This window comes from Lycium barbarum, chromosome 8 (assembly GCF_019175385.1).
Source record: "Lycium barbarum isolate Lr01 chromosome 8, ASM1917538v2, whole genome shotgun sequence".
Classification (NCBI taxonomy): Eukaryota; Viridiplantae; Streptophyta; class Magnoliopsida; order Solanales; family Solanaceae; genus Lycium; species Lycium barbarum.
This window is the reverse complement of record NC_083344.1, coordinates 112,177,452-112,202,295: the sequence shown is the minus strand read 5'-3', so window position 1 is coordinate 112,202,295 and position 24,844 is coordinate 112,177,452. Positions and strand designations below refer to the sequence as shown.

The 24,844-nt window shown below is 38.3% G+C and overlaps 2 long non-coding RNA genes across 2 annotated transcripts; both read right to left on the bottom strand.

Moving 5' to 3' along the window:
• Positions 1–6,700: 6,700 nt before the first annotated feature.
• On the bottom strand, positions 6,701–9,450 carry LOC132606742 (uncharacterized). Its single transcript, XR_009570049.1, has 2 exons — positions 9,240–9,450; positions 6,701–7,050 (listed from the first exon to the last, which is right to left on the bottom strand). It is a non-coding gene; the product is annotated as an uncharacterized LOC132606742 (long non-coding RNA).
• An 8,750-nt stretch (positions 9,451–18,200) lies between these two features.
• LOC132606741 (uncharacterized) lies at positions 18,201–20,957 on the bottom strand. Its single transcript, XR_009570048.1, has 2 exons — positions 20,740–20,957; positions 18,201–18,550 (listed from the first exon to the last, which is right to left on the bottom strand). It is a non-coding gene; the product is annotated as an uncharacterized LOC132606741 (long non-coding RNA).
• Positions 20,958–24,844: the final 3,887 nt, after the last annotated feature.

Sequence of the window (24,844 nt, the reverse complement as noted above, 5' to 3'; positions counted from 1 at the left end):
TTCCAAAGGCATGATTCCTTTCTTGTGAACCCATAAACATTTTCTAAAATTTCCTTATTCTCAAAAGCTAGAAATTCATGATTTTGAAAGTTCCTTATGACGCTAAAAATGAGTATGCTTTTATGATGGTAAAGACAATGATGATTCTATTCTAGAAATTCCAAGTTCATGATTTTGATAACATTATGAGACTATTGAGTTACTTCATGATTTTCTTGATGTCACCCATTGTTGATTGATCTCACCTCATATTATTGTTCCTTCAAGGTGAGATATAGCAATGATGATTATTCCATAATATAAATCGGAGATTACCGACCTTACGTCACTCCGCTAAAGTGGTAGTTCATGTTTGAACTCCCATGCATGCTGTGAGTATAATAGATGTGTAAGACTATTTTGCGACATTACCAAGTTTTACTATTTCATTTTTCTATTGCATTGCACTCATTCTTATTTTTGATATATATATATATATATATATATATATATAAGGCACAGTTGACAGGGGCGATGTGGCCTATGATGTGATGTTTATATATATAAGGCACAGTTGACAGGGGTGACGCTGTGGCCTATGATGTGATGTTTATATATATAAGGCACAGTTGACAAAGGGTGACACTGTGGCCTATGATGTGATGTTTATATATATAAGGAACAGTTGACAGGGGGTGACGCTGTGGCCTATGATGTGGTGTTTATATATATAAGACACAGTTGAAAAAGGCTGACACTGTGGCCTATGGTGTGATATATATATATATATATATATATAAGGCACAGTTGACAGGGGGTGATGCTGTGGCCTATGTTGTGATGTTTTTAGGGGTGACGATGTGGCCTATGTTGTGGCATTTCTATAGATATATGTGTTTTCTTGATATAGCCAAACTAATTTATTTATCTTTACATATTCATTGGCATGTCTCAGATGTTCTCTATAATTATTTATATGTTGACTTAAAAAGGCTAAAGTTTCATACACGGTATCCACCTTAAGAGGTAGCCTGCTGTACAAGTTATTCAGTTACCCCGTATTATGTTTCATACTTCTCACTATGTTATTATTTATGCCTTACATACTCAGTACATTGTTCGTACTTTTGTGGACGCTGCGTTCATGACCGCAGGTTCAGGTAGTCATTCAGACGAACCAGACCAGTAGGATCTCCCCAGCCGCAGTCAGTGCGCTCCACTTGATCCGGAGTTGCAGCTTTTGGTATGCTATTTATGATGTGTACAGATGTGGGTATGACAGGGCCTTATCCTGTCTTTTTACAGTAGACTCCATAGAGGTCTGTAGACAATTGTATATAGTGGGCATATCATGTAGCTTTGTGGTCTCCTATTTTCCGTACAGCACATATAGTGGCCATGTCGGACTGTGTTGTCATCTGTTGCACGTATACCTATATATACATATCCACGTGTATAATTTATGAGTTTTTCGAGACAGATTTTATTGCATAAATTATGCAGCAGATGCTATCGCTTAGATATGAGTTAGAAATGGGCCACCTAGTTATTTAGCATATGGAAAGTACGAGTTTAGGGGTGCTTGGTCAGCAGTGATCGGGCACTCGGTACGGTTCACGGGTTTGGGTCGTGACACAAATGCACCAGCTGCTTTCATGGACCTCATGAATAGGGTCTTCAAGCCGTATCTTAATTTATTCATCATTGTATTTATTGATGTTATTCTGGTATATTCCCATAGTGAGGTTGATCATGCAGAACATCTTAGAATAGTGTTGCAAGCTCTTAAAAATCGCGAACTTTTTGCAAAATTCTCAAAGTGTGAGTTTTGTCTTAAGTCAGTGGCATTCTTAGGCCATGTAATTTCGGGTGAAGGTGTGAAGGTTGACTCTCAGAAAATAGATGCCGTAAAGAATTGGCCCAGACCCACTTCAGTTTCTGATATAAGGAGTTTCTTAGGTCAGGCAAGTTATTATAGACGTTTTGTGGAGGGATTTTCCCCTATTTCTGCCCCATTGACTAAGTTGACTCAGAAAAAGGTTAAGTTCACTGGTCAGATGCTTGTGAGCAAAACTTTGAAGAGTTGAAGAAGAGATTGACTTCTGCTCCAGTTTTGACACTACCAGAGGGAACCGAAAGATCTGTTGTATATTGTGATGCTTCAGGAGTTGGTCTCGAATGTGTCTTAATGCAGCATGGTAAGGTTGTAGCTTATGCATCTCGTCAGCTAAAGGCTCATGAAAAGAATTACCCGACTCATGACTTAGAATTGATAGCTATGATTTTTACGCTTAAGATTTGGCGTCATTATTTGTACGGAGTGCATGTAGATATTTTCGCTGATTATAAAATCCTGCAATATATCTTCAGCAAAGGAAGTTGAATCTTAGGCAGAGAAGATGACTTGAATTATTGAAGGACCACGACGTGGATATTCTCTATCATCCGGTGAAAGCGAATGTTGCAGCTGATGCTCTTAGTCGACGTTCCATGGGAAGTTTAACCCACTTGAGGCAGATAAGAGAACTATGACGAAAGAAGTTCACCGTTTGGCCAGTCTTGGAGTTTGACTTTTGGACTCCGAGGATGGTGGGGTTGTTGTTCAGAACAGAGCTCATTCCTCCTTAGTGGTTGAAGTCAAAGAGAAGCAATTCAGAGATTCCTACTTGTTACAGCTAAAGGAGGAGATCCACAAGCATAAGACAACTGCTTTTGAACAACGGGGAGATTATGGTAACTTGAGCTACCGAGGCAGATTATGTGTTCCAGATTTAGATGGGCTCAGAGAGCGAATCATGTCGGAAGCTCACAATTTCAGGTATTCCATTCATCCAGGTTCCACTAAGATGTATCATGATCTTAAGGAGATTTATTGGTGGAATGATATGAAGAAGAATGTAGCGGATTTTATGGCTAAGTGCCCAAATTGTCAACAAGTGAAATCCGAACACTAGAGGCCTAGTGGCTTGGCACAGAATATTGATATTCCTGTCTGGAAATGGCAAATGATAAATATAGACTTTATAACAGGTCTACCTCGTTCATCCCATAGGCATGACTCTATTTGGGTGATCGTTGACCAGCTTACTAAGTCAGTGCACTTTTTGCCAGTCAAGACCACATATTCAACAGAAGATTCCGTCGAGTTTTATATTAATGAAATTGTTAGATTGCATGGTACCCCAGTATCTATTATTTCATATCGTGGTGCTCAGTTCACAGCGAACTTCTAGAAATCCTTTTAGAAAGGATTGGGTACCAAGGTGAACCTCAGCACAACTTTTCATCCTTAGACAGATAGCCAGGCAGAGCGTACTATTCAGACTCTTGAGGATATGTTGAGGGCATGTGTCCTTGATTTTAAAGGTAATTGGGATAATCATTTGCCTCTCATTGAATTTGCTTATAATAACAGTTATCATGCTAGTATCAAGATGGCACCGTTTGAAGCTCTTTATGGACGGATATGTAGATCACCCATTGGTTGGCTCGAAGTTGGTTAAGCAGAACTGCTAGGACCAGATTTGGTTTACCAGGCTATGAAGAAAGTCAAGTTAATTCAGGAGCATTTGAAAATGGCTCAGAGTCGCCAGAAGTCCTACACAAATGTAAGGAGAAGAGACTTAGAGTTTCAAGTTAAGGATTGGGTGTTCTTAAAAGTTTCACATATGAAAGGTGTGATGGGATTTGGCAAGAAAGGGAAACTTAGTCCCAGATACATTGGGCTTTACATAATCCTGCGAAAGGTTGGTCAAGTGGCTTATGAACTTGAGTTGCCACAAGATTTAGCTGTTGTGCACCCAATGTTTCATGTATCCACGTTGAGGAAGTGTGTAGGAGACCCGTCATTGGTTGTTCCTGCGAATTCTATAGCTGTTAAATATGGTTTGACTTATGAAGAAATCCCTGTAGCAATACTGGATCATCAGGTTCGCAAGTTGAGAACTAAGGAAGTTGCCTCAGTAAAAGTTTTATGGAAGAGTCAGAAATTTGAAGAAGCTACATGGGAAGTGGAAGAATATATGAAATCCAAGTATCCATACTTGTTTGATGAACCAGCAGAGAATGTCCAAGGTAACTAACCTTCGTATCCATGTCATGTCCCTTATGTATTCATGTCTCATTTTTCACGTTCACATTCAGGTATTCAGCAGTCATGTCTCATGCTTCAGTATTCATGTTTCCATGTAATCATGTCATTTCAGCTCAATCCCCATGTTTCATGTCATGTTTCCTTCATGTTCATGCATTCAAGCCATGTCCAGTCCCGATCTTGACCACGACCCATCATTCAAGGACGAATGATCCCAAGGGAGAGATATTGTAACACCTCATACCTTAAACAAGGCTACGTTCATAATTCAAGACTTAGAAACCAAGATGGAAGTGTTGGAATTTTTGAATTGGGATTCAAGAAAACCCAATTAAAAGGGATTCAAGATTAAGCTTTGGGATTCTTCTTCAAAGTTCAGATTTTTACTACAAGTTTGGAGTGTACCAGGTATGTAGGGCTTCCATCTACGTGTGGGAACATCTTTGTTCTTCCCCACGCCATGTTCTTCCATAATTATACGAAAGTTCACCAAAAACTAAGGTTTTAGACACGTTCATGATAACCCTAAGTTCATGTACCATGATTTACCATGTTTGAATTATAAATTCATTATTGTACTCCTAATCTTCCATTTTGGTTATTGAGAGTCTTTCTGTAATCCATGAAAAACTCATCATTTGCATTCCACGGGTTCTTACATGTAAGTTATTAATTATTATGTTTATTTTCATGAAACACTCTACATGTTTACAAGTTTTCATGCAAGTATATTATATAACTACATCCATGTATAATGCAAGTCATGTTTTATGACAAACCATGGGCTCAGATGCCACCTATATTATGTTCATACTTTTGGGAGTTGCACAGATTACCGAGAAGGCTTTAATAGCCAGAAACTATGCTAGCCACCGTAGGATAAAGATCGTTCCGCCCATGTTTAGGACGATTTCTTCATACTTTATTGATTGGATCCTTTCATGTCAGGTTTATATCTTATATCCCTGGAAAGGTATGAGAGCTCTGCTGGTCGGATCAGGTACTAGACTTCACGTACCCACGTGGTGATTCACGTTGTTGGTTATACTTAAGCGCTCCCCACTTAAGATGTTTTACTCAGGATTATATATATATATATATATATATATATATATATATATATATATATATATATATATATATATATATATATATATATATATATATATATATATATATATCTGTGTGTGTGTGTTCATGTTCATGACCAGGTTTCAGTTTCAGTTTCAGCTCTCATCATGTTATTTCATGTGCCATGTTTATTTCATTCAGTTACTTTACATACTAGTACATTCAATGTGATAACGTCCCCTTTCTATTGCTCGGGGGCTTGCATTTCACGATGCATGTACGGATTTATAGGACGATGCATCCGCTCAGTAGGATCATCCACGTATTAGCTTTTGGTGAGCCCCATCTTCTTCCGGGTTTAGTCATTATTTACATTTATGTCAGTTATGCAGTTAAGGTATGCTGGGGGCCTTGTCCCAGTAAGTATGTTCTACAGTTTAGATTCATGATAGAGGTTTCATAGACTAGTCAATTATGTTATGCCAGATATTCGGAGTTGTCTAGCCATTTTGGCTCGTTATTATTGTCACACCCCTTTTTAACCCGGGAGTTAAAGTAGAAGTACGACATATTGGAGATTCCTATTTTTGTTATTTGTTTAAGGAGTCGCCACCTAATTATTTATGGTGAATTAGGACACCTAAAGTTTATTAAAGTTATGTTTAAAGTTAACTCTGTTTAAGATCTGCGAAACTTAAGATTCTAGGTAAGGGTTCAATTAGTCTAAAGGGAAGGTATTAGGCATCCTTTAAGACCCATTAACAATGGTTAACCGACCGGACTTATGTTATTTAATTAAGGCTAAATGTAAATATAGTATTATAGAAAAGGAAAAGTAATTTTATAAGTATGACTAAAGTTATAAATAAATATGTAAGAATGCTATTTAAAATAGAACTTATAAAAAATAATAATAATCCGTATGAAAGAGTACCTTTAATGCTATTTTGAAATACGACTTATAAATGTTGTTAAAATTTTAAACGAGAGTAGAAATGTATAATACTTGTGGAAAGGTAATAATTTGTGTAAAAGAAGATTCTAAATGTTAAATGAGACTTAAAGATATTCCTAAGACCTTAAATGAAAATATAATAATGTTATTCAAAAATATGATTTGCAGAAAATAAGATAATTTACCTATGAATAATAACCTTTTAAAATATGATTTGACAATATGATACTTAGGTAAAGATGATATTATGTGAATATGGTGGTGTAAAAATGCCTAGGCTTATATTCTTAATAGGACGCAAAGGAAGTGAATTTTATTTCTTACTAACTTATTTAATTAATTCGGCTAAAGATATGCATAGTTGAACGTGTCTTAAAAATACGATTTATAAAGAATACTCAGATTAATAATTTACATATTAGTGACGTTTTTTTGAAAATTCTAAGATAGTACAATAAAGTATGATTTCTTTGACTTGAAATATGAATTTGCTGTCGAACATCAATTATACTAAAAAAGAATATATTATGGACGCTATAAATAACTTTAATAAAAAAAAAAAAAAAAAAAAAGGCGATGAAGCTTACAGAACTAGTTATTAGTTTTTCTTAAATTAACTACCCATTATTAAAACTAAAACCCCTCTAAATTCTCTAAGGTTCATCTAAGCTAAGAGACGAAATAAAATAAAGTGTTAGTCAAAACAATATAAGTTGAATACAATAAAGTAAAATAGAGGCGCAAGAAAATGTAAATAAATGGGCTCAGCCGGTTTTGGGCTGCTGATTATGCTGCTGCGGCCCATTTGTTGTTATGGGCTGTTACCATTTATTGGGCTTTGGCCCAATAACTCATGTTTGTTATCTTTAGCCATGGACAGGGCTGGACAGGAGAAGAATCATGTTGGGCCGTTAGCCCAACACCATATGCGGAGGAAGACGAGTCCGAGGGACTCGTATGCAATGTTCATGCATAAAAAATGAAAATAAAAGGATTAGTATATAATCGATGAATAAGATTAAACACGTAAAATGTACATTCAAAACAAATCAGTAAATTATGTAATGCTGTGTATATTTAGATATATCTCATGTATACACATTCATAAGAATGTATAGGCTAAGGTATACCAGTCATGCACGTACATATACATAATCGATGCAAGTATACCTAGCATATAAAGATGAATAAATGCTGATATATAACATGCTTTATAAAGCTATAGGCAGCCAACAAAGCACAGTATAAGTTACATAAAAGTGTAGAATATGAAAAAAATAGTGACAATAACGAGAAGGCAGTCTTATTCTAGTTGGTGAGAATCCATGGTCCAAGAATAACAATAAGGATCGCATGCATACACAAAAAAAAGAATGTTAGTAAGTGTTCAAATTATATGAGGGGAGCACTTAGATGAAAAGAAGGAACAAGGAAAACATCACGTAAATGATTGCATCCCAAAACAAACTTACTGCCGGACTGCAGACGTACAGAAATAAATAAAATGGAAAGAAGGCTCCATACTAACAAACAGTTAGAAGGAAAATAAGCACAGATCCAAAATCATGTCCAAGCCATCAAAAGCAGCGAAATAAAACGGAGCAGTTTCAGTTTCCAACATAAGTGATTCATGCATACACCAGATATACTCTCATACATGCATCCTATTATATAGGTAATGTTTCCTATTTATGTAGTAAACAACTGCTAGTGTTCATAACCGTCGATAGTACCTAAACTAGTATTTTCAGTCTACTTGTTTACAGAAGTCAACAGGCAGAATACAAGCCCTCCTTTGCAATCGTGAATACAGGGGACAACAGCCACTAGATCTCAGGGGGAACACAACCTATTCTCACACCTATGTAAAACTTAACAACTTTTGCCAAATTAAGGAATCACCACCCAGAAGGCAAACAGAACAGCAATCTGGGCATAATTCATAATACAGGACTCCTAAATGCAAAAATGTGGAAACTTACAAGTTTCATGCTTTCGTATAAGCAAACTGACTACTAACAGCTCAAGACAAAAGGGTGCAGCACACATAGTCTAGGGATTACAGAAGGGGAGATGTGTTTAGGGGGGCATTTGAATTTAAAGAAAACTTTGAAAGGTTATGCTTAGTTGTTCACACTCAGAATGGACAGGGCCTATTTCGAAAACTCATATTTTGACATACTCTATTGCATAACTGTGATTGGTCTAGTACAAAGATTCCTAGCCTCATGTTTTTAAACACAACAATCATATGCTTGTGTTATCGACCATGCTTGAACAGAACAACACACTCAACCTTAATTCGAACATAGACATGCTGTTCATACAGAATAGTGACCACAACTTTAAGCTCTTATTTTTATTACTAACAAACAGGAGAATATAGGCACATCTGAACATGGATGAGTATACGAAGGGGTTTAATGGCAGCATCAGAGGAAGGAGTGACAGTGTAATGCCATGAAGAGTAGGAAAAGAGCACTGTATACTAATACAGATCCAATGTATTACTAGACAGACCGAGTCAAGTCACAAACTGATGCCTTAACCTCATACTCAGGTCATGATGCCAAACTAATACTTCGATGGGCATTTAAACATAACAGACAGGACTGAGTCAATCTTTCAGTGTTTCAATGCAATCTCAGGACCTGATTGGTACAAAACATATGCAGTAGCAACCTCTAAATCACAGAAGAACAAATAATCCATGTTCTTCATTTTAGCATTAATCAAAAACAGAAAATTTGAACCTACAGACGAAAAGATAATTATAGAGATGATTCAGTGTCGGTCTGTTTTAATCATATGAACAATATACCTAAGATATGGTGTGTATATCAGATGTATATCGAATGTATATCTTCTTTTTGCCTTGATATCCCATGGTATATCCTATATATATTCAACTTTAAAATAGGTTCTATGTCCTGGAAATTCAGTCTAAGCATTCAAATTTACAGTATACCTCTCTCAAACTCATTTTAGCAGTTATCGACCTATCCTAACAGCACCCAAACATCAAAGAAATAATACGACGACGCAAAAAAAAACTACATAACTACTAAATAGCAGAATCAGCTAAAATTTAACTAAAAGCAGGAATTAAAGACTAGAAGTGATAAACGTATCGAGGTTCACCTGTTTTGTGCGCGGTGAACTGAGGCGTCGAAGTCGTCGAATCTACGCTCTCGTTATGAATAGACTCGAACAGGAGCGAACCTCAAAATCGATTAAAGAAACTAAAGTTTTGAACCAAACGGATAGAGTAATCGTTGGCTGCTTTCTTCGAATCTCCTATATTTGATGATTAAACTTTGGTTTTGCAGGGAATTTTTTGTTCTAGATCCTTCCTTTTTCTCTCCGTCCCCTCTTTGTTCGATCCCTCTCTCCTTTTATAGAGTAAGGAGAGAGGAGCGGCGTGGGGACAACGGTGAGTGGATAGCAGAGGCGTGGGGGAGTGGAGGTGTGGTGTCAGATGGAGGGCGTGAGGATAGTGATGGTGGAGGGTGTCAGATGGAGGGCGTGAGGATAGTGATGGTGGAGATGGCAGAACGAAGTGGGGGACAAGGGAACGTGGGCGCACGTGAGGCGACGGGGGAGGAAGCAGAAGAGAGAGAAGGGAGCAGGGGAGGGGCGGCGATGAAGGTGAAAGGAGAAAGAGCGAGAGATGAGGCTGAAGGAGAAAGAGAAAGGGATTAGAGATAAAATCAGTGGGCCGGGTCGGGTGAAAAGGAATTGGGCTGGTCCGTTTGGGCTGGCCCATTAATTTAAATATGGGTTGAAAATGTGGGTTGGTATAAAAATGTGGGTTGATTATTTGGGTAGGGGAATAACATTGTATTTGTATTTTGGGCCATTAATTTGGCTGAAAATTGTTGATCCTTCCTCCGCTATTTAATTATTTTTGGGCTTCCAATTTAATAACTGGTATAATACATATTATGTAAAGACAATAAATAATTAATATATAAAAATAAATATTTTGCAAAGTGTTGTCTTGTAATTAATTTAACGAGTCCAAACCCGAAAAAATGAAATGATGACGAATCATCTAAAATTTGTAGTAAAGTAATACTTGTAATGTCAAAAAATAAAGTAATGATATTAGTAGAAATGACAAAAAAAAAAATATCGTGAAAAATAAAGTATTTAGCTCGTTAGTAAATTTAGAAACCCGGGTAAATTAAATAAAGGAGGGACAAAATTGGGTGTCAACAGATGCCCCTCTTCGACCGGAGATGATGTAAGAATCTTCGGGCGAAGAAGTTGACGTAGTAGCCAATTTTGTTTGGACCAACGAATATGAATTTGTAATAAAGTACGGTTTAGGAAAATTGATGGAAAACATTATGAGGTCCGAAGGAATTAAGGAAAATTATGGCCGAATCTCAGTTTCGAGTTGCCTACGTATCTCGGGCTGCACGAGAATCAGGCCATGTGTAGTTCGAAAATTTTTGTGGATTCATAATCTTGCGGGGGTTGTAGACAGGTGACGAGAACGTTCAAGAATGGAACATATGCTTATAGCCTCCTAATTATAAATGTGGCGCGCAACGCACTTTTAAGTAGGACTCTACTAGACATGATGTAAATTCTTCAAAGATGCCCCAGTGTTGGGTTATGGAGACGCTGGGGATGTAGAAAGGAATACGAGATTGTGAAAAGAGCAGATTTAGTAAAGTTTTAACGATGAATATGAAAGAAATTTTTGGATAACCTACGTAGCACATGTTTGTGGATGTAGGCGGAGTCGAGTTCGAGAGTAGATTCGTGACCTTTGCTTGTGAGTTTGGTATTCCTCTTCAGCATATTTGCCCCAGTTCACTGCGTAAGATAAAGTTCCACGTTGTGTTGCTTCCCTGCAGGTTGTATTTTCTGCCGAAACTGAAATTCATGTCAGAATTAGTAATAAAGTTGAAAGTGTAAAATTACGAAGAGTATAAATGATAGTAAATATGAGTGTGAGAATGAAGATGAAGCCGTGTGACCAATGTTGTCTCTGGTTGTCTTCAGGGACTTGAATGAATGTGTGAGGCGTATGCCGAGGATGTGATAAATTATCTAGTTGCAGTTGAAGATGATAGTGATAGGGCCTCCGGCTGTCTTCCGGGACTCGATGATAAATGATATCTGCGAAATTTAAGGTAAATTCGTTAAAGTAGGTAAAGTAGATGATGAAATAAAGAAATGAAGTAAGGAGTAAAGTAGGTGTATAGCCGTTTGGCTTATGCAGGTGAGGTCGTGTAGCCATGCGATGTCTCCGGTTGTCTTCGGGGACTTGATGATATGTCTCCGGTTGTCTTCGGAGATTTAATGCAGACTCTTGTACAGTCCGGGGTAAAGTCGTAAAGTGTATGATGTCTCCGGTTGTCTTCGGAGGCTCAATGATAATTCCTGTAAAGTTCAGGGTAAAGTTGTTAAAGTTGGTAAAGTAAATGATAAAGTAGAGGGTAAAGTCGTAGTGTAGCCGTCTGGCTTATGCGTATGAGGCCGTGTGGCCATGCGATGTCTCCGGTTGTCTTCGAAGACTTGATGATATCTCTCCGGTTGTCTTCGGAGATTTGATGCTGATTCCCGTAACGTCCAGGATAAAGTTGTAAAGTGGATGATGTCTCCGGTTGTCTTCGGAGGCTCAATGATAATTCCTGTAAAGTTCAGGGTAAAGTCGTTAAAGTTGGTAAAGTGAATGATAAAGTAGAGAGTAAAGTCATAATGTAGCCGTATGGCTTATGCATGTGAGGCTGTAGAGCCGAATGATGCCCCCGGTTGTCTTCGGAGACTTGATGATATGACATCTCCAGTTGTCTTCGGAGATTCGATAATGATTCCCGTAAAGTCCAGGGTGAAGTTGTATGATGTCTCCGGTTGTCTTCGGAGATTTTGATGTTGATTCCTGTAGAGTTCAGGGTAAAGTGGTTAAAGTAGGTAAAGTGAATGATAAAGTAATGGATAACGTAGGGGGTAAAGTAAAAGTGTAGCCGTTCGGCTGATGATGTTGACGGTATCGCGACAGGCCAAATTCGAGACACGTAATCCTGATTTGATTCGCCTTCAATCTCGTCAACCTACAAAAACAGGTATATAAAGTCATAAAATTATTGTGATAAAAATAAATAAATTAAAAGATAAGGTTGGAAGTAAAGTCGTATGGCTTTTGAGGCGAGGCCACAATGAGCCAAAGGATGCTTTTCTGCCATGATTGATAGACTTGACTGTTGATCTCGCGGTTTTAGGTTCCTGCACTCAAAGAAAAATTCTTAGTTTGGGAGGGGGAAGTTGATTCGTGTCGACTCGAATCTTGACGTTGTTGGCGCTCCATTTGTCTTGTTTGTTTGGATCTTGTGATCTCCGTACAAACCTCGGTAGATGACCAGTAGTGAAAATGATTGCAAGAAAATATTACATTTGAAAGGTAGGTACGTAAGTATATGTATAAGGAAATGTAACTATACGTATATAAGTTGTGAAATATGTATATGTGAATGTATGTATGTAAGGAAAGATATATATGTAAATGTATATATATGTAAGTTGTAAAATATTCTGCCAACTTCGGATTGTGACACTTTCTAAAGTAATTGGTCTATAATACTTCCTGTCTGATAGCCTAAATATTGTCGATGTCCAACCGTTCTTTCGTCTATATCTTTTCAAAATATGCCCCAGTTTTGGGTTCAAAAGGGTATGCTAAACTTATGTTTTGGTGTGACCGAACCTTATATAGGTTGCCTACGTATCCTTCCAGGGAATCAGGTCAGAACGTAGTTCGTAAGGTATATAAGAATGGTTTAAAATTTTATGATAAAGGGACCGAACCCGATGTGGATTTCCTACGTATCCCACCATGGGAACCAGGTCGGCGTAGTTCTGTTATGTAAATGGTAAAAGTTTGTCAAATTTCTACTTAAATATGACTGACCCGTATGTTGATAGTCTACGAATCCCACCGAGGGAATCAAGCCGTGTGTAGTTCTCCTCATATAAGGATTTTTTGGTTTTTCTGTTATAGTGCAACCGAACCCTATGTGGGCTGCCTACGTATCCCACCACGGGAATCAGGTCGGAACGTAGTTCGTACGGCAAAAATTCTAACCTAGTATGACCGAGTCCCTATGTGGGCTGCCTACATATCCGCCGAGGAATCAGGTCAAATGTAGTTCGTATGGATAAGATATTTTTTTGTTATAAAGCAACCGAACCCTATGTGGGCTGCCTACGTATCCCCTATGGGAATCAGGTCAGCGTAGTTCGAACCTAAAGGAAAGGTTGCAAACTAGGTTGTCTAACCTAACGTCGTACTTTGATTTCTTCTTGAATTGCTAGCTTTTAGGCTTATGTTATCACCTATCGGCTATTTCAATTCTTGTGAGTGGAATCTTGTCTTGTCCCCCTAGTTTCTTTGTTACTCTCTCGGAATATGTGTTGTCTATTCGTACATTTCATGTCACAATCGTAGAGTTGACAGTTTTGATAAATAAAGTAGAAAATAGATGATTAAGAAAAATCAGAAATGCATTCATAGTTTTGCAATTCAAGCTTCCACAAGGTGAAGCAAAACAAACAAAATTTTGAGTACGGTTCAAGCATCAATAAAAGAAAACAAGTTCACTACATGTTCATGCTACCAAGGCTCCCGACGGATCGAGGACGGAGTACAAGTCCGATTCTTCAGAGTCTTTCCTGGTTCGGCGCCCCATATTGTCAGTGCCTTGGTGTTGCGAGTAGTTGTATTGGATTGTTCCCACGAGAGCGACAAAGTTGTTGATCTGACTCTTTCCGCACTGGACTCCTCTAAATCTTGGCATTTCCGTGAGCAGGCAAAGGATTGTTGACCACATTGGGCTTAGCTTCAGCGAGCTGAATTACTCCTTCCTTAATCAGGGCTTCGATTTTGTTTTTAAGCCCATAGCAATCTTCAGTGGCGTGCCCAACAACTCCAGAGTGGTATGCGCAGCTTTTGGAACCATCAAACCATTTTGGGATAGGCTCGGGAATTTTTCCTTCAATCGGTTGTATTATGCCTGCTGCTTTCATTCTTTCGAACAATTGAGCCAAGGGTTCAGCGATCTGAGTGTAATTACGGGTGTTTTTGGTGTCAGGGTTTGGACGGGCTCTAGGTATAGTATGTGGTCGATTTTGGTAAGTTGGAGCTTGGTTGGGTTGATACGGGCGTGGGTTTTGATGCGGAGGCGCTCGGGGTTGGTAGTAGTTTGCTTGGGTGTTGTAAACGGGGTAAGGAGGTAGTGGAGCTTGGTAGGGTTCAGGGTAGTGGTAAGGGTAGAAAGTTTGTTGTGGGTGGTTAAAGTATGGAATGGCTTGGCTCGGCTCATGTCCTTGAGCGTTCATGACTGCAGCGACATCTTCCTTCTTCTTTTTAATCCCGTTGATAGAACCAGATTGTATAGCTTTGTTCATTGCTTGTAAAGCAATAAGATCCTGAATTTTCCCCGATTTGATTCCTTCTTCCAAGGCTTCTCCCATTCGAACAACTTCTGTGAATTTTTGTCCCATCATACCTATCATTTTCTCGTAAAATATGCCAGCATGGCATTCAATGAAGGTAGCAGTCATTTCCCTATCATTCATCGGAGGTTGAACCCTGGCTGCTTCTGACCTCCAACGTAACGCATATTCGCGGAACGTCTCAGTTGACTTCCTGGTTAACTTAGTCATGTAAACTCTATCTGGTGTGATATCGGTGTTAAAACTGAACCTGTCCATAAAGTCTTGCGCCATGTCACTCCAACCACGCCATTTACGGACATCCTGTTGTGTATACCAAGTAAGTGCTTCGCCAGATAAGCTTCTTATGAAGAGCTTCATCCTTATGCTCTGGTCTCTGCCCACTCCAACCAGTTTGTCACAATAAGCCCTTAAGTGTGTATGAGGGTCGCCTGTTCCATTGAATGTATCAAATTTTGGCGGTTTGTAGCCTACGGGTAAATCGACGTCGGGTTGGACACAGAGATCCTCATATTCTACACTCTTAGTTCCTCTAGCAACTTGAAGGTTCCTCATTGCTTCTTTGAGACTGTGGATCTCTTTTAGCAATATGTTATCTGCCCCTGCCTTTGCATCCTTTTCCATTTCCTCGTATTGATCTACCTCGGGTTGGAACCTGACCGTTATTGGATTGGTAAAGGCTTGTGTTTCTGCGGCATATACCGGAGGAACATATTGTGCATTAGGGGTGACAAAGTGTGCCCCGTGTATATGCTGGGTCGGATAAGTTTGGACGATGGGGGTGTTTTGGACAAGAGGTGGTGTGTTGTAATTGGTGTTTATAGGTGGTTGATTCGGTGGGTTTAGAGGAGTAGTTATAGGTGGTGGGTTAGTGTTGGTGGATAAAGGAATGTAAGGAGTATGACCTAGTGATTGATTTGGTGGGTTGACGGGTGGCGGATTAGGAGTAGCATAAGCAGTGTAGATGGGTGGTTGACTTTGTGGAGGAGTATAGTTAGTGTAAGTGGGTGGTTGACTTTGTGGAGAAGTATAGGCGGATGATGGATTTTGTGGATTTGCGGGGGTGATCGGAGGTAAGTTGTTGTTGGTAGGTGCATTGTTTTGAGGAGGAAAATGCTCAGCAACTGGGGATTCGAGTGATGGGAAACGAGGTGGGTCTGGTGCAGTATTTCTAGGTTCAGGAGGTGAATTTTGGAGCGTGATGGATAAATTGGCCAAGTCCTTAACCCGATTTAGTTCTCCACGTAGATTCTCAATTTCTTGAGTCAGGCGGGCGATATGTTCATCCCGTTGAATAGCAGTTCCGTGTTCGGAAGTCTCGGGCGGATCGCTAGCGATCACGATGTTTTCTACACCAGTTGGAACAGATGCGGCCGGATCAGACATAGTAATTTCATTTCCTTGGACAACCCAACTACGTTCAGGTAACGATGACGTCTTTGACCTCGTGATGTAAGGATGGTCGGCCATCGAGTGTCAACACGAATCAACTCTCTGTTTTGGGAATAAAATAGACATACAGTATAAACGATGTTAATCTCATGAACATATCTAGGTAAAGTCATGGTCACGTAAAGTCGAGTAAGGCATGTAGCAAATAATTTATCAAGTAGAGTCAAACAAGTTGTCAAACAGGTGTAAATGATTATATCAAACAATAATAATGCGTCCTAAGATGCATGTGACCTCTTTGTGCCAGAGGTAGGCCTAACGTTTTGTTTGAAGGGTAAAGTGTGCCATAATATGTCATCCCGTTGCTTTTAATTAATTAGACAAATTCTATTTCTCAAAAAATAAAGTACAAAATAATATAATATTCATTACATGTCAAATGAATACAACGTAAAGTGTTTCCAAATCTAAATAAAATTTCCTAATTTCTAAATTTCGGCTCCGTTTTGCGATGTCCTTGATCTTCGTCATTTGTTGCACTCCGATGCAAATGCATACCTGTCATAGAAATGTTAATCATTCCCTCCTTCCTAAAGTTTAATTAATTAGAGCAAGTAGTCAATATTTAGGCACAGTTATCCTTCAAACATGAACATAAAGTATGATTGGTGTCACTCGGGGTCGTGAACCCGCTTGGACGTTTGGGTAAAGTCGTCTAATGGGCTTAATACACCAAGGATATTAAACCTCCTAGGATATGAAATGTATGCTCTTAATAAAAGGTGTTGGTTTAGCCCTATCCTAGGTTGACTAGGAGTGGGTTTACTAGACGCAAGGTTCCCGAGTGGACTACTCGAGTGAGAAGGCTACGCGGTCACCGTTATTCGGACACCCCCGCGCACGCGCCAACTCTCCTAAGATTTGGATTCTACGAAGAAATTTGCGGGTGCGCTAAGCACACCTCGCGTGTACGTGTGATAGTGTGAGATTTCCAAAAGTGGAGGAAATATGAACGGAATGACAATTTATCGAAGCAGTAACACATAAACAGTTTATATCAAAACAAACAGTTTATATCAAACAAACAATTAATAGCATGTAAAAATAGTTAACAAATAAATAAAGTGATTCCAAATAAACACACAAAGCCTATTTAAACTAAGTCTGTTATGGTTAGAACCTAAGTAGTTCCCCAGCAGAGTCGCCAAGCTGTCACACCCCTTTTTAACCCGGGAGTTAAAGTAGAAGTACGACATATTGGAGATTCCTATTTTTGTTATTTGTTTAAGGAGTCGCCACCTAATTATTTATGGTGAATTAGGACACCTAAAGTTTATTAAAGTTATGTTTAAAGTTAACTCTGTTTAAGATCTGCGAAACTTAAGATTCTAGGTAAGGGTTCAATTAGTCTAAAGGGAAGGTATTAGGCATCCTTTAAGACCCATTAACAATGGTTAACCGACCGGACTTATGTTATTTAATTAAGGCTAAATGTAAATATAGTATTATAGAAAAGGAAAAGTAATTTTATAAGTATGACTAAAGTTATAAATAAATATGTAAGAATGCTATTTAAAATAGAACTTATAAAAAATAATAATAATCCGTATGAAAGAGTACCTTTAATGCTATTTTGAAATACGACTTATAAATGTTGTTAAAATTTTAAACGAGAGTAGAAATGTATAATACTTGTGGAAAGGTAATAATTTGTGTAAAAGAAGATTCTAAATGTTAAATGAGACTTAAAGATATTCCTAAGACCTTAAATGAAAATATAATAATGTTATTCAAAAATATGATTTGCAGAAAATAAGATAATTTACCTATGAATAATAACCTTTTAAAATATGATTTGACAATATGATACTTAGGTAAAGATGATATTATGTGAATATGGTGGTGTAAAAATGCCTAGGCTTATATTCTTAATAGGACGCAAAGGAAGTGAATTTTATTTCTTACTAACTTATTTAATTAATTCGGCTAAAGATATGCATAGTTGAACGTGTCTTAAAAATACGATTTATAAAGAATACTCAGATTAATAATTTACATATTAGTGACGTTTTTTTGAAAATTCTAAGATAGTACAATAAAGTATGATTTCTTTGACTTGAAATATGAATTTGCTGTCGAACATCAATTATACTAAAAAAGTATATATTATGGACGCTATAAATAACTTTAATAAAAAAAAAAAAAAAAAAAAAAGGCGATGAAGCTTACAGAACTAGTTATTAGTTTTTCTTAAATTAACTACCCATTATTAAAACTAAAACCCCTCTAAATTCTCTAAGGTTCATCTAAGCTAAGAGACGAAATAAAATAAAGTGTTAGTCAAAACAATATAAGTTGAATACAATAAAGTAAAATAGAGGCGCAAGAAAATGTAAATAAATGGGCTCAGCCGGTTTTGGGCTGCTGATTATGCTGCTGCGGCCCATTTGTTGTTATGGGCTGTTACCATTTATTGGGCTTTGGCCCAATAACTCATGTTTGTTATCTTTAGCCATGGACAGGGCTGGACAGGAGAAGAATCATGTTGGGCCGTTAGCCCAACACCATATGCGGAGGAAGACGAGTCCGAGGGACTCGTATGCAATGTTCATGCATAAAAAATGAAAATAAAAGGATTAGTATATAATCGATGAATAAGATTAAACACGTAAAATGTACATTCAAAACAAATCAGTAAATTATGTAATGCTGTGTATATTTAGATATATCTCATGTATACACATTCATAAGAATGTATAGGCTAAGGTATACCAGTCATGCACGTACATATACATAATCGATGCAAGTATACCTAGCATATAAAGATGAATAAATGCTGATATATAACATGCTTTATAAAGCTATAGGCAGCCAACAAAGCACAGTATAAGTTACATAAAAGTGTAGAATATGAAAAAAATAGTGACAATAACGAGAAGGCAGTCTTATTCTAGTTGGTGAGAATCCATGGTCCAAGAATAACAATAAGGATCGCATGCATACACAAAAAAAAGAATGTTAGTAAGTGTTCAAATTATATGAGGGGAGCACTTAGATGAAAAGAAGGAACAAGGAAAACATCACGTAAATGATTGCATCCCAAAACAAACTTACTGCCGGACTGCAGACGTACAGAAATAAATAAAATGGAAAGAAGGCTCCATACTAACAAACAGTTAGAAGGAAAATAAGCACAGATCCAAAATCATGTCCAAGCCATCAAAAGCAGCGAAATAAAACGGAGCAGTTTCAGTTTCCAACATAAGTGATTCATGCATACACCAGATATACTCTCATACATGCATCCTATTATATAGGTAATGTTTCCTATTTATGTAGTAAACAACTGCTAGTGTTCATAACCGTCGATAGTACCTAAACTAGTATTTTCAGTCTACTTGTTTACAGAAGTCAACAGGCAGAATACAAGCCCTCCTTTGCAATCGTGAATACAGGGGACAACAGCCACTAGATCTCAGGGGGAACACAACCTATTCTCACACCTATGTAAAACTTAACAACTTTTGCCAAATTAAGGAATCACCACCCAGAAGGCAAACAGAACAGCAATCTGGGCATAATTCATAATACAGGACTCCTAAATGCAAAAATGTGGAAACTTACAAGTTTCATGCTTTCGTATAAGCAAACTGACTACTAACAGCTCAAGACAAAAGGGTGCAGCACACATAGTCTAGGGATTACAGAAGGGGAGATGTGTTTAGGGGGGCATTTGAATTTAAAGAAAACTTTGAAAGGTTATGCTTAGTTGTTCACACTCAGAATGGACAGGGCCTATTTCGAAAACTCATATTTTGACATACTCTATTGCATAACTGTGATTGGTCTAGTACAAAGATTCCTAGCCTCATGTTTTTAAACACAACAATCATATGCTTGTGTTATCGACCATGCTTGAACAGAACAACACACTCAACCTTAATTCGAACATAGACATGTTGTTCATACAGAATAGTGACCACAACTTTAAGCTCTTATTTTTATTACTAACAAACAGGAGAATATAGGCACATCTGAACATGGATGAGTATACGAAGGGGTTTAATGGCAGCATCAGAGGAAGGAGTGACAGTGTAATGCCATGAAGAGTAGGAAAAGAGCACTGTATACTAATACAGATCCAATGTATTACTAGACAGACCGAGTCAAGTCACAAACTGATGCCTTAACCTCATACTCAGGTCATGATGCCAAACTAATACTTCGATGGGCATTTAAACATAACAGACAGGACTGAGTCAATCTTTCAGTGTTTCAATGCAATCTCAGGACCTGATTGGTACAAAACATATGCAGTAGCAACCTCTAAATCACAGAAGAACAAATAATCCATGTTCTTCATTTTAGCATTAATCAAAAACAGAAAATTTGAACCTACAGACGAAAAGATAATTATAGAGATGATTCAGTGTCGGTCTGTTTTAATCATATGAACAATATACCTAAGATATGGTGTGTATATCAGATGTATATCGAATGTATATCTTCTTTTTGCCTTGATATCCCATGGTATATCCTATATATATTCAACTTTAAAATAGGTTCTATGTCCTGGAAATTCAGTCTAAGCATTCAAATTTACAGTATACCTCTCTCAAACTCATTTTAGCAGTTATCGACCTATCCTAACAGCACCCAAACATCAAAGAAATAATACGACGACGCAAAAAAAAACTACATAACTACTAAATAGCAGAATCAGCGAAAATTTAACTAAAAGCAGGAATTAAAGACTAGAAGTGATAAACGTATCGAGGTTCACCTGTTTTGTGCGCGGTGAACTGAGGCGTCGAAGTCGTCGAATCTACGCTCTCGTTATGAATAGACTCGAACAGGAGCGAACCTCAAAATCGATTAAAGAAACTAAAGTTTTGAACCAAACGGATAGAGTAATCGTTGGCTGCTTTCTTAGAATCTCCTATATTTGATGATTAAACTTTGGTTTTGCAGGGAATTTTTTGTTCTAGATCCTTCCTTTTTCTCTCCGTCCCCTCTTTGTTCGATCCCTCTCTCCTTTTATAGAGTAAGGAGAGAGGAGCGGCGTGGGGACAACGGTGAGTGGATAGCAGAGGCGTGGGGGAGTGGAGGTGTGGTGTCAGATGGAGGGCGTGAGGATAGTGATGGTGGAGGGTGTCAGATGGAGGGCGTGAGGATAGTGATGGTGGAGATGGCAGAACGAAGTGGGGGACAAGGGAACGTGGGCGCACGTGAGGCGACGGGGGAGGAAGCAGAAGAGAGAGAAGGGAGCAGGGGAGGGGCGGCGATGAAGGTGAAAGGAGAAAGAGCGAGAGATGAGGCTGAAGGAGAAAGAGAAAGGGATTAGAGATAAAATCAGTGGGCCGGGTCGGGTGAAAAGGAATTGGGCTGGTCCGTTTGGGCTGGCCCATTAATTTAAATATGGGTTGAAAATGTGGGTTGGTATAAAAATGTGGGTTGATTATTTGGGTAGGGGAATAACATTGTATTTGTATTTTGGGCCATTAATTTGGCTGAAAATTGTTGATCCTTCCTCCGCTATTTAATTATTTTTGGGCTTCCAATTTAATAACTGGTATAATACATATTATGTAAAGACAATAAATAATTAATATATAAAAATAAATATTTTGCAAAGTGTTGTCTTGTAATTAATTTAACGAGTCCAAACCCGAAAAAATGAAATGATGACGAATCATCTAAAATTTGTAGTAAAGTAATACTTGTAATGTCAAAAAATAAAGTAATGATATTAGTAGAAATGACAAAAAAAAAAATATCGTGAAAAATAAAGTATTTAGCTCGTTAGTAAATTTAGAAACCCGGGTAAATTAAATAAAGGAGGGACAAAATTGGGTGTCAACAATTATTATGTTTATTTAGACTATTCCGCATTATGCTATTATGATATTTTCAGACTTATGATTTATGGTCCCACGATTTACTTAAATTATGCATGTTCATCGCTTATTCTGCATCAGTTCATGCCTATGTTGAGTCAGTTAGCCATGTGGTTCGTTCGGTTACATGCAATCAGGCATCAAGTGCCGTGTTATGCCCAGGCCATGGTTTGGGGCGTGACATCCTATGAACTTCGGGTGTTTTTAAGCTTAGAAAGGTCAACAACTTTTGAATTTGTACTCGGTCTTTTATACTAGCGACTGAAATCAAAATTTTAGCTCTAATCTTTTATTTCTTTTTCCCCCTTTGGTAGCCATTGAAGCTCCATCACTGGTGGTTTCAGTTCGAGGATCGAATAAAGAAGACAACTAGACCTGCTTTAATCTATAATTCTTGTTTTTTCTCAATGAGAAAAGTGGTGTCGTTAATATTGATTCCGGTGGTCGGGGAGTTAAGGAGAGAGGGTATATTGGATAATTGAAATAGGCTCTGTTGATGGTGGAAATGGTGCAAATGGTCTTAAGTCTAGAAGTTTTGGTTTATGGGTAGCAGGTCGGGTTTCAATGGTGTTAACTTTGTCGACGACTGGGGTATATTTGACTACTTTCGCTAACAGAGGGTAAACTTGACTAATAAACTAAACCAGAGGGATACTTTTGACCCTTTTTCCTAAAATTAATAGCACTAGTGGATGATGTAGCACATAGCCAACGGGCTCAACTGATCTCAATATTTTTGGATTTCGACACGATGTAGACTTATATGTGAAAATCATTAAATTATATGAAAAAAAATTATTTTGAACCGATAATTTCAAAAGTGAAATGAGTTAATGGTAAAAATCTAAAAGTTAAAACCGTCAAATGTAATTGGATTTTCTTGTCTCTCTTCATAATGATGCACTCATCTTCTTAAATTTGAGATCCGTCTCCGCATATATATTTGATCCAACCTTCCTGTTTGCGCCGCCACAAATAATGCATAATTTTATTTTAACATAATACATAAACAAGCCCTCAAACTTGGTCTCAGCTGACAAGTATGCCCTCCAACTTTGGGTGTGCAGATGTAAGCACCTTAATTTGTATAAATTTGAACACGTAAACACCAATGCTAATGTGACACTGACGTGGTACATAAATTTTGGAGGTGTCTACATGATCATTTTGTAAGTTGGAGTGTTCAACTGACAAAGTGGAGACCAAGTTGAGGTGTTTACTTTTACAAACCTAAAGTTGGAGGGCATACTTCCTAGCTGAGGCCAAGTTTTTTTTTGGTCGAATGAACATATTTTATTGCCTCATTTAAAACACCTTACAGCAACATACCAATGTAAACAAACTAACTCTAATCACTACCAGTCGACCACACCTACAAAGAAACCACCCTACTTATCCTATCTGTATTAGGCCAAAAACCAGTCCGCGGTTGCGTCCGAGACTCGGCGCTCGGGGGAACCGGGGGTATCCTCACAGTTGTAACCCATTCCCACTAACTCTAGTCACATCCGCTATTCTAGATCAGAGAGTCATTGATTAATGCTAACTTTGGGGGCAACCTCACGTAGCATCACCCGTACGTTAGGGTTGAAAAGTCTTGTTTTGGTTTCTATATAGGTAGCTTATCATGTAAGCTTAGGGATCTCATCTCATCTCTTGTAACCTATCTCTTACTTTTTTTCTCTCAAGAAATATACATCCGGGCACGTGAATTGATTTCTAATACATATCTGTCTTGCTTGATTTTATCATTTTTTTCTTTCAACCTAACTCTTGTAATCACGAATATTAACCCCAAAAAGAGAGTTTTTGGGATTGGATATGACCCATTTTTCTTTAAATCCTTGAAATACAAATCTCTAACTGATTATCTGTTTTCACCGAAAAATAGTTAGGCAACATCTGTGGGGATAGACAGTTGTGGAGTTGTCCTAATTTGCGGTAGAAATCCCCCTTCCAAGAACTCTAGTAAAGTCATTATATGCAGATAGTATGTCTGAGGCAAGTGGTAGCTCGAGCAATATGCAAGGACTCGAGGACGCACAGATGCTGGTAAGGGATATAAAGGATCTGGTAGAGGTACACGTGTCGGAGCACGGTGAGGAACCCATTAGGGAGCATAGGAAAAGTAGAGGTGGGACACGGCACAGGAATCCTAGCGAGGAGTGAGACAAAGGTGTCCTAAATGCCGACGAAGCAAAGAAACCACACAAGTGCGTGTTCGAAAGAACAAGTCAAGCGCAATCTCAACCTGACGGGCAAAAATCTGCTCAAAAGACAGGCTCCTTGACAAGTAAAGTATTGATGGCCAGGCTCAAGGCACAAGATGAGAGGATGCAACACATGGAAAGGGCCATGACTACAATGGCTAAACACTCTAGGGCAGGGACTCCGGTATCAAATCAGAGCGCGGATAAAATCCCTACGACCCCGCAAACTGAAAAGGCCGAGGCAGTGAAAGAAAAGTTGGACGCATTTATCAAGGAGTTACGCATGGTCGAAAGAGAAATGAATGAACGAATAAACCAAATCCCAGGAGCCCCATCCGTGATGAAAGGCACGGGAGCCAGAAAGTATAGTGTACTGCCGTACCCAGAAATTGCAGCCCCCACGCCCATTCCATGAAAAATTAAAATGTCGGACATGCTCAAATACGACGGCACCCCTGATCCTGAAAAGCATATAACGAAGTTTAAAGCAGCCGTCACCGAGCACAACCTCAAGCAGCATGAGATCGAATCAGTCATATAGAAAACATTTAATCAGATGCTCATAAAGGGAGCACTCTTTTGCCACTTGGGGGGCCTTTCCTCGAAAAGAGCCTCAGTGGTGACTTCTTGAGAGGCCTTCCCTATACGGATGAGTTCCGCGGTTGGGTCCTCATTCTCCTTGCTGGTGTTAGCTTCTAAGTCTATTTCCACTTGGGGGGTGGCTAGGGTCTTCAAAGTTAAACTCGGACCATCCCGATCGGCATCAGCTTGCTTATTTCTC